An 11,501-nucleotide genomic window follows, 5' to 3' on the forward strand; every position below is an offset into this window, starting at 1 on the left:
ACAGGTTTCTGGTAACTGACTGTACTGCTGAACTGAATGAATAAGCATTTTCAGAACTCTAATGAAAAACTGATGAACTCATAAAAGTGTTAACAAAAGATCAAGATGAAAAAGAAAATTAATTACATCGGACTGAGTGAACTGATGAGGATGATTATAATTTTTGTGATTTTCTGCTTGAAATTAAAAAAAAAAAATCCCACAAGGACTCAGAGGCAAAGAATATAGAAATCAATTTTCACTGCAAAGTAAAGGAGCTGTTACAGTGGAGGATTACTGGACTGAATGTCAATATTATGACATAGTATGAGTGTGTTTCGTGTTTGGTAACTGCAATCATTGTTGCTTTTGTTGTGGTCATCCATTTACAATGCTTGGTGTCAGTCTATTTATCTCTTGTAAAAAGAAAGTACAGTGTGCCTGTGTGAAAAAAAAAAAAAAAAAAAGAAAGGCAAACTCATAGAAACCGAGAGTAGAAAAGTGGTTGCCAGTGGCTGGTGGTGGGGGAAATAGGGAGAGGTTGGTAAAAGTAAAAGGGTATAAATTTTCAGCTATGAGATGAATAAGGCTTGAGGATCTGATGTAAAACGTGGTGACTCTAGTTAATAGCACTGTATAGTGTAATTGAAATTTGCTGAGAGTAGAGCTTAAATGTTCTCCCACACACAGAAAAGGTAAATATGTGAGGTGATGGATATGGTAATTAACTCACTGGGGGAATCATTCCACAATGTATACGTATATCAAATCAGCACGTATGCTTTAAGTATCTTACGATTTTATTTGTCAACTAGACCTCAGTAAGGCTGAGGTGGAAAAGAAGAACAGACACACGGGAGGAAGCCACAGGTGAGTGGGGGAGGAGCCTTCCAGGCAGAGTCCAAAGGTGCTCTAGGTAGAGGCCTAGAGGGTTTTGAGATAAGACGTGAGAGATAACGAAGGCATCAGCCATGCAAAGAGCCAGGGCAGAGGGCCCTGGGCAGAGGGAACAGCATGAGGTGTGTTCAAGGAACAGAGAGGGTCCAACCAGGAGAGCAGCGTGGGCAGCTCTTGGTGGGGATCCTCCTCTGCCCTCTCCCCTTGGGCGGAAAGACTCGCTCCCTCTCCAGAGTGTCCTCACTGACGGAGCTCCAGCCACATTAAATAACAGTTAGTCTAGTAAGAAAGACAGTAGTTTAATATCCCCAGCAACCGCTCAGTGCCTGGAGCTTAGCAGGTGTCTGTAAGATGAGTGTTTGTTGACTGACTGACTGATGGACTGACTGGTAGACGGCAGGCTACTTCTATCTGACTACAGACAGCTTAAGAGGAATAATGTCTGGCTCTAGCTTTACTCTCTGCTCTTGATATTTTCCCTTGTGAGACCCTATTCCCCAGCAGCCAAGACACCAGCATATTCCTCCCTTTGAGCGTCCTGCCCGTGGCTGGAGGAAAGGCAGCAGGTGTACGCATTTCTGTGTGGAGTTTCTCTCCTGCCCAAAGCGGCAGTCATGACCCCACCTCAGTCCTGCCCTTGTTCCAGGGTTTTCTGCCTTTTCCGGTCCTACCAGCCCTCAAACCGCCAGCTCCTGCCCCTTCCCTGCCTCTTACTGGTGACCAGCTTTTACTGCACAGAGGAGGCAGAAGCCACTGGAGGGAAGCCCACAGCCCCTCTCCCGCCCCCTCCTCTGCGCTCTGCCTCAGTCCCCTCTCCCTCTGGTACCGGAGAGGGACCTCCGGCCCGGGTCCCCATCTCCTCTCTCAGTGCTTAACACACCAGCAACTCTCCCCTCTTCACTGCAACCTTCCACCGCCACACAAACATGGCCTTATTTCTTCTCTTTAAAGGACAACGACCCTCTCCTAGCCCACTTCCCTCCCAGCTGTTGCCCCATTTCTCCTCCCCTTTGCAGCCCCGTCCTCGAAAAGCTGCGTGTAATTCTGTGAGGGAACGAAACCGCCCGCCTCGGCCCGGCACGACGATGACCACTTGCCTGAGGCGTCTCACAACAGGAGGTCCCGACACGGAACTCGGTGCTGCCGAGGAAAACTAACCAGCAGGACTCGGGAGGGACCAGAAGACGGCGGAGACGACCAACCTCGCAGAGCCCTTCGCACTGGAATCCATCTTGGTTGAGAGATGCGCGCGCCACCCGGAAGGACCCTGAGGCCGACTACAGGCCAAGCGAGGTGATGGGCCGGAGGCAACCCGGAAACTAACCCCGTTACCGTGAAGCCCGAGACTGCGAGGCACGTGGCAGAGCAGTCCGCCTGGGTTCCCTAACCCTGCTGCTCTCCGCCCGGGCGCTCCTTCCCAATAAAGCCTCTTGCTGTGTCAGCAATTTAAAAAAAAAAAAAAAAGTCACAAGACCTATATAAATTATTTAGAGTTAAGCATATATAAAAGTAAATATAACTAACAAACTGAGTATGACCAATTAAACTCTGCCCGACCCAAGGATTAAAAAAAGACTGTTCTTACTTTATGAGAATAGACCCTCTTAAGTAGCAGATCAGAAAGTGAGAGTGAATCAAAGAAACACAGCATTTGAAAAGTCAGCTAGTCCAAGCCTCTTGATCACGCATACAGAAGCTGAAGCCCACATAGGTTGAGTTACTTGGTAAAGGGCCCAATGTCCTGACTCAAGGACTAGCATTTTTCACTAATTCATAAGACACAATCAAACTCAGTACCTTGGAAAGAGATGGGAAAAAATGAAGAAATCAATCATAGAGTTACTCATCTTTAAGTAGAGAAATAGCCATGACAAAATTACAGGTATTGAGGGAAAATTGAAGTGCAGAGTTTAAAATGTCAATAATCCACAGGGAAACGGGAGACTATTTAAAATATTAATATTAAATCTCTATCTAAAAGACATTAAAAGATCTCCAATCAAAATGTTAATTTTAGAATAGATATGGTATGATACAATTTATAAATCAAAAATACTTAGAAGAAATACAATCTGGTTAACAGGTAAAGTCACAAGGCAATTGCAGGAGAAAAAGAGTATCTTTCTCGAAATGTCCATCAATAGGGGAATAATTATATTATGATTTGTCACTAGAAGTAAATAAATAACATTGGCCTAAAAACTGGGATAGACCTACAGCAAAGATTTATACTAAATCTCTATATTAAAGACATCAAAATATCTCCAATCAAAATGTTAATTTTAGAATAGATATGGTATGATATAATTTATAAATAAAAAATCTCTATAAAGCTATAAATCACATATAAAGCACCTACATATGTAAATTCATGGACCAAAAGTCTTGAAATCAGACAGCTAGTGATCAATAATCTCTACAAAAGGAAATAGTCTTGACAGTGGGGTTGGGGGGTTATGAAGGGAGAATTTTATTGTACTTTTATACATTGTACCCTTTAACATAATTGTTTTTTTTAATTAATTTATTGATTTTTGGCTGCTTTGGGTCTTTGTTGCTGCTAGCGGGCATTCTCTAGTTGCAGTGAGCGGGGGCTACTCTTCACTGTGGTGCACGGGCTTCCCATTGCAGTGGCTTCTCTTGTTGCAGAGCACAAGCTCTAGGCATGCAGGCTTCAGTAGTTGTGGCACGGGGGCTCAGTAGTTTTGGCATGGGGGTTCTAGAGCGCAGGCTCAGTAGCTGTGGTGCACGGGCTTAGTTGCTCTGCGGCATGTGGGATCTTCCCAGACCAGGGCTCGAACCCATGTCCCCTGCATTTGCAGGCAGATTCTTAACCACTGCGCCACCAGGGAAGCCCAATAATTCAGTTTTTTTATAAAGAGAATATTCCTAATATTATTCCTAATTTTTAAAAATATATAGTTGGATAACACTATGAAAAATTAACTGATATATTTTTTATTGTTTCTCTTTGCTCCCTGGATTTTTTCCCCCATCCAGTCAGCTAGGCACTCTGAGTTCACTGCATTAGGAAGGTAAAGACTCAGCAGAAATAAGGGAGAAAAAAAGAAACTTCTCAGCTTTGGAATGTTAAAAACGGAGGCCACAGTAGAACAGGTGAGAATTCTGTGAACAAAAAATAAATCTCATCTCAAATGTAAAAAGTATTCTCTGCACTAGGAGGCAGGAGAGGGAGGGAGGGAAGGACTGAAGGAGAGAGATCAGTGTGGCCAGGGACATGGAAACTGTGCTTGAGAACGACATGCCCAGGAAGAGAATCAGAATCTGGAGGAGATCCAGCCTGCACGTGATCATTGCCTCCAGCCAGCACCCCCATCTCAGACCTCGGGCAATTCACAGAGTGAGTGGGAGTAAGTCAGGAGGGCCACGCACATAGTCTGTGTGGCAAGGGTTGTGGCCATTCCCTATTTGTGAGAAGTCCCCAGCAATTTCCAGGCCTCCTTCTGGAAAATGCTGGTGGACGTCCCTAGTGCTTATGTGAAAGCTTACCCTGAAAGATACAGATGTAGATGACTGATAGATAGATGCATAGATAGATAAATGTAATTAAATGAAACATCCAGGAAAGGTTTGGAAAATGCCCTTTATTGCCTATGATATTTAGACTGTCATATGATGTTAGACTGAGTGCTGGGCCCTTCATCCTCCTTCAGACCACTGGCACTCTGTCTGCTACTACTATCCCGAGGGTCCTTTCTTCTCCCTGGAAGGGATAAAACAAATGAGGCAGAACAGGAAGAGACAAGAAGCACTATAAGCTCTGCTGGTCGGGGTTACCCTCCAGCGCTGCCTTAAAGCTCAGAGCCACACACACCACAGTGAGCTTGGCTCCAGATCAACTACCGCACAACGAAGCTTCTGGAACATTTCCATATCTCGGGGGACCTCATTTCCACCTGACTCCCTTTCACATTTCCCTTTGTCCCAGAAGGCTAGGTACACTGGTCAGGGTGAGATCTCAGCTCAGGCCACAGGCTCTCAGACCTCAAACTTCTGCTCCTGCGAGGCCCCCTGTCCTCTCTTCAAACCACCCCTGGCTCTCTCTGCCGAGAAGGAGCTGCTGGCAGTACGTCCTCTTAGACCTGAGGTCCATCATGCAGACCCTGAGAAAACTCCTAGTCAAAACGCTCCACATTCTTGTTTAAGTCAACAGAGGTCAATTCCTTTGGAAGTGCTGGGTGTGTCCCAAGTTGATGCAACTGCAGAGCCATTAGATAAACCAGCACATCTCTGCGGCCCCTTCCCTTACACTCCTCGGGGCCCTCGTGACATAGGCTCAGAAGACTGTGCCAGCCTCAAGCCTTACCTCTTCCAACAGAAGGCCACACCGTCTTCTAGGATCTTGTCCCATGAATCTCAGTTGCTGTGTGGAAATCAAAAGAGAGAAAAACACTTCTTAGCTAAAGAGAATTTCCTGTGGAAGCTGAAAAGCTCAGGATCAATTCCCACTTACAGTCATGACTTTATTATTACATGACTGGGCCAGAAGCACGGGAGCCGGTTATCTCCCCTTCAGTTCCCCCTGAGATGCTAAAGCCCCCAACTCTCCCTTATGGAAGCATGAGTCTGGGGTGGAGAGATGGGACTGGCTCGGAGAAGGTACAGCTCCCTCCGCAGCCCCAGCCCCTGCTCACTTCCTCTCCTTCGGAGAATGTAACACGCAGCCTGGACATTGGCTCCACGGTCTCCTCGGGCTGAGGTCTTCCCCCGTGGGCTGCTCCTCCTCATTCTCCTTTGCTCCTTGCTTCTCCTCCTCCTCTCCTCCTCCTCCACCTCCTCCTCGGTGGTGCTCTCGGATTCCACATTGCCCATCATCTGGGCCATGGTGAGATGAAAGACATGGCAGCTGAAGCCCTCCTGGACGCCGTACCGCACGTGCTGCCGGAGGATCTCCAAGGTGGGGAACACCCGGCAGCAGGCCATGCACCTGAAGCCGGCCTCCATGGTCACCAGCCAGTCCGGTGTCTTGGCCCTGGGTCTCTCCTGGACTGCAGCTGACCCTGATGGGCTGTATGGCTCTGCCCTTTCCTCACACTCTTTCTCCTCCCCAGTGGGCTCACTGTCAAACAGGCGGTTTCTGGTGGACACAGCAGAGCGGGGAGAACCTACCCGCACATCCTCAGGAAGGGTCACTTCTTCTATCCTCAGCCGCTTTTCTAGCAACCCCAAGGGTTTCTCTGTCTCCCAGGAGACAGCTACACCCTTGATCGTTTTCACCCGCATGTAGTATATTTTCATGCCTCTTTCCTCTTTGTTTGTATACAGAGAGGTCTTACTGAATGAAGGGGATGAGAAGGCGACACACTGTGGTGGGGGAGCGGTCTCCCCTTCTTCCTGAACCCGGGCTAGGGGTGCTCTAGGCTGGGGAGTGTCTTGATGTAATCTCCAGATTCCTGGGAAAGGAAATTAAAAACATAATAACATGCGTGGGCCATGCTGGAAGCTGAGGGAGCAGGTGTGGTAGATGAGAGAGGGACATTTGCATGACGTAGCTGTGTCATGAGCTTGGTGTCTGTTGGCCGTAGGATGGAGTGGTGTATCTGGTGTCATCTGTGGGCTTTTCATCTGCGTGTGGGGGGGATACTGGAGCGGTGTCTGTATACAGGGGTGTGGAGTATGGTGGTGAGGGCTGTGGTATGTGAGGGATGTGGGAGGATGCGTGTACTACGAGGAGTGTGAGTTTGGGAATATCGGTGGTGCATTACTTGTGGAATGGGGGTGTAGGAGAGGAGCACTGTGGATCACGTGCTTGGGGTTTATGTGTGCACTGAGAATGGCTGTGCCTGGAGAGCGGATGTATGTGTGAGCTGGGTGGACCTCAGCTGGATGGTCCTGCTCTCAGGCTGGAGGTCTATGATGAAGGACTCTGTCCTTCTCTGGAAGCAAAGGCAAAGGCAAACCCTACATTTTCCTCTGAAGATGCTTAATCTGGTCCCTCTGCCCTCCACCTCAAGCCCAGACCTTTCCGGCCCCTGCTCCTTAACTTCCCCACCATGGTGGTACCAGGATTCACACGCCCCCAGACTCAGCTGAGATCCACGCCCTCGTACAGCTCAGCCATCCTGCTCAGGCTCCTCCACAGAGCCCTTAGCGCCTCTGATGACCCTGGGTTTCCTCTCAGCCTCCCTGGGATCTGTGTGCCTCCTGCCTCCCAGCCAAGCAGCCCCTCACCTGAGGAGCCCCGCGCCCTTACCACCGCGGATGAGCTTGCGTGGAGAAGAAGCACAGGAGAAGTATTCAGAGGCAGAGGAGACCTCCCCTGCCCCTGGGCTGCAGCCTTGGGCCACCACAGGGGATCCAAGCCGAGCGGGATCCTCTTGTGACTTCGAGATTCCTGAGGGAGGAATGAAAGGCTCAGGGTGGGTTCCTCAATCCTCTGGCCACAAATATTTACTGACTGTCTGACACGTGTCAGGTGCAGTGAATACACACAGTTGAGAGCGTGGTTCCCAGTGGATACTCCAGTATTTAATTAAAATCAATACTTATTCTGTCAATGTCTTGTGGGTAATGTGGGCCTAGGTGGTGACTGTGAGTATGTGTGAAGAGTGAGTGATGTGTATCACTTAAGTCTGTGGTAAGTGTGGGGTTGGCATGGGGAGCACAGTGCAGATGTGTGTATCTGTATCTGTGGCCTCTGTGTGCATGATTTCTGTTCACAAGTCAGGAATTCTGGGACATGTAACTTTTCCTCATCACACGGTGTGGCTTGTATTTATGGTGTGTGTTCATTCATTCATTCACCAAGGTTCAGTAAGCAGCTACTCCTATGTATCCGGCACTCTTCCATTGTTCTAGTCTCTGGTAAGGCTGCACATTCTAGTAGAGGAAGACAAACACTAAACAACAATACAATCAATATATAACACATCAGCTGGCGGTAAGTATATAAGGGTTGCCAGACTTAGCAAACAAAAATACAGGGCACCCGGTTAAATTTCAATTTCAGATAAACCCAGAATAATTTTGTAGTGTAAGTATTCCCATGCAGTATTTGGTCTTACTTATTTTTCGTGTAAGTATGGCCCATGCAACATTTGGGACATACTCATACTGAAAAATTACTTGTTGTTTATCTGGAATTCAAATTTAACTGGATAGCCCATATTTTATCTGGCAACCCTGACATGGGTTAGTGAGACTGTGCTTTACTGTGGTTTGTACAAAGCGGGTCTGGCATCACTAAAGAATGTGTTAGAAGTGTGGTGTGTGTGTATGACACGTGACTGGTTCTTACAGAGGTATTTAGAGATAGCTGAAGTTAGCTGTGTTTGCGAAAGTTGAGGAGATACATATATATATATAGTGTGTGTCATATATATATAGTGTGTGTGTCTATATACATATCTCATCTCCAGCGTTTGGTGTTGGAGGAGAGGATTGTGACACAGGTGGGTTGTATGAGAACGTAGTACAGGAGTGATGCGTGTATATACCTACATGTGCTGTGTGTGGTTTAATAAGGAAGTTATATGTGGGGTGTGTGATATATTTGCTGTATCAGAGTGTACATGGGTGTATGAGATACTGTCTCATAAAACACCCCTAACAAGAATTCTGTACAAACTCTTACATACACCGAGTGTCACCCAGGTCCAGGCAGGGTGACAAGAACTTTACCATGCAGACTTTATATCTGATGAGCACTCTACCCCCATTCATCCCGCTCTTCTCTCCACTACCACACACACACACACACACACACACACACACTCACACTCACACACACACACACTGGAACATAGAGAAAAATATTCTGAATGGTGAGACAGGGGCAGTCATTGCCTTCCCCAGCCTGTCCCAGCCACTGCCTGAAAATCTGCCTGCTGTCTAGACCTCCACTCCCAGGGCCCATCCTAGTCTCCAGGACCCTAGGCCTGGTAGGAGCTACTGGGCTCTAATCTGGGGCAGAGGCCTCCAGCTGGAAGTCTGGGGTAGGCTCCACTCTGCCCCACTTCCTCACGTGACCACCCCTCTCCCAGGGCAAGCTACTCGCCTACGTTTAAGGCACGCAGGCACCAGGTGGCCCGTGGCTCTCAGAGCTCCCCGCAGGACCCTGAGGACATCTCTCACCCCCGCCCATGCGGGCTCAGTCTCTGGAAAGCCCTTCCCTTCCCTTGATCTCCTTTGGGAAATTCTTCCTGTCGAAGGAATAAAACCTCCTTGCCTTCAATGACACCATCCCTAGACAAACAATCTCCTTTCGAACTGCATTCCACTTCTCAAGATACTTTTCAACAAGGCCTTCAACTCATGGGGCTTCTCTTTCCACTTTGGCAAAAGGGGCCAAGCAGCTCATGGGTCTCTCTCAGCATCCTTGCATCCTTCACACCCCCCACCTCATGACCCCAGGGGAAGATCAAAGAGAATAAGAGAGAACTCGGGGACTGAGAAAAGCTGCACCTCTAGGTCTGTGCAAGCAGGATGCAGCCTGCTGTGAGTCCGACAAAGCTCCAGGCCCGGCAGCCCCAGGAGAGGGTCCTCAGACCAGCGGAGCTGACCTCCCATCTCCCAGGGGCACCTGGCCGTTCTGTGCCGTCTCACACCACAGGGACCCTCCACGTGGATACGGCAGCATCAGTGAGACAAGGTCTCTCGCACCCTGCTTCACAGGTGACGCGTTCTCAGTCCCCCCCTTCCTAGAGAAGGCTCAGTTTGGCAGAAACCCATGTGCCCCAGACAAGTTGCCCCCCACATACCTCCTCCCTTCTCGGCAGTTTCCTGGGACTCTTCACTTTCCAGATGTTTCCTCTTTTGTCGCTGTCTCATCGTACCAACTGGAAGATTCCCTTAGAAGATGCCTCACGTCCAACTCCTCCTCTTCCCTACAGGTTGGCCCTTCTTGGCTTTTGGGAAATCCGTTGAAATGATTCAATACAAATAAAAATAGTCAAGTCTCCTAAATGGCTGAACAACTTGGACCACTTAGTGAACAAGCAGTACTGCCTAGTGCTCACCAGGGCTGTTAAGTTTCAAAGGTTGCCAGGCCTACAGCAGAATTCTCTAACCTCAGTGATGACATCAGAGCATTCTGTGGACCTAGGTTCAACAGTCTCTGCAACAGCACAGACCCCATTTTCAAGAACAACTCCTTTTTCCCAGCAGAACCTTTCCCATGAATTCAACTCTCACATCTTTCAAATGTGGCAGGATACTTTGAGATGTTAATCTTTTCCTGTTCATTTTTTTCCTTTTCTTCCTTTATTTCACGTTTTCCCTTCTGCATTCAAGTGGGTAGCAGACCCATGTTCACTGGCCAGTGGAAGAGCCCGGCAGGGCATAGCAGAAATAACATGCTGATCATCTTGGCTTTTATTTCTAAAATCGCAAACTCCATGGAAAAGAGAGGATACTTGAGCAGAAACATAACAGAAGCAGGTTTTTGAAATTAGGTACTGTCTTGTTTCCCTACTGGAGTGTTGAAATGTGCTAATTAAGTCAGAGAGAGATGTCTGTAAATCCCGGAGGAGAAAAGGCCTCTCAAGTGTGGCTGGAGGGGTAAATGGAGCAAAAATTCCAAAAGGAGATGGCTATAGTGTGCATACAAGCAGAATCATGGCAACCTGCCCCACGCATGGCACAGGAGCCACCAAACCTACAGGAGGCACGGCCCCCGAGCTGATGGGCATCTACACTTACAACTGTGGGCTCCAGTCAACAATGATCATGCTTCCACCCACTCTCTCAAAACCTTGGCCGTGTATGACTTCCAAATAGGGATGGCGGAAATCCAAACAGGACACCAGCAGGATCAAGGCTTAAAATACAAATTACGTGCAGTTATAAAAAAATTTTTCGTACTATTTCTTGCACACCTCTGCTTCTGGGCTGTAATTTATACCAGTTATAAGTGGCAATGCATCTGGATCCTCCTGATTCCACTCTAGAATTAGAGACACCTCATTTTGAGGTAGTGGCCAGGATCCAGTGGGAGGATTGGTGCACAGGATGAGGTAGCCTCCCAGAAGTCACTGCTTTCATTAGAAATACCACATGGACTGAGGCGGGTCCCAATTTGAAAAGGCACTGCAGAATGACTTAAAGTTTCAGGCACTGAGAGAGTGAAGAGAGGACAACTTCAGCCTTGTGAGGGTTTGCTGATGAGATTCAATCTTCCTGCTTCTTGGAGAATCCCTAGAAAAGAAGGGACAAGGAGGATTTTTTTTCTTAATTTTTTTGCGGTAGAAATTTTCAAACATACACAAAGTAAAGAGAATGATATAAAAGGAATGCAGCACCATTTACCCATCACCCAGTTTCAACAATTATCAAAAGTCTGCCATTCTTCTGCTACACACACACACACACACACAAACACACTCACTCACTTGCACACTTTCATTTCTTTGTGTATTTATTTTGGTTTAGGAGTTTGGGGAGGGTGGGGGAAGTGCTGTTTTTTATTGTAAATCTCAGACATTATGTCATTTCTCCTTACATGCCACAGTATTTACCTCCAACAGATAAAAACTTGTTTCTAACATAACATCATTATCTCACCCAACAAATTTAATCATCATTTCTTTTACCACAATAACTAAGCCATACTCAATTGCCTCCAAATGTGTTTAAATGTCTTTTTTATACATGATCTATTGAAATCA

The 11,501-nt window shown here is 47.4% G+C and overlaps 1 pseudogene; it reads right to left on the bottom strand.

The window, feature by feature from the left end:
* Window positions 1–5,502: 5,502 nt before the first annotated feature.
* On the bottom strand, window positions 5,503–10,598 carry LOC130707398 (protein FAM170A-like; annotated as a pseudogene).
* Between the last annotated feature and the right edge of the window lie 903 nt (window positions 10,599–11,501).

This window comes from Balaenoptera acutorostrata, chromosome 2 (genome assembly GCF_949987535.1).
Source record: "Balaenoptera acutorostrata chromosome 2, mBalAcu1.1, whole genome shotgun sequence".
Taxonomy (NCBI): Eukaryota; Metazoa; Chordata; class Mammalia; order Artiodactyla; family Balaenopteridae; genus Balaenoptera; species Balaenoptera acutorostrata.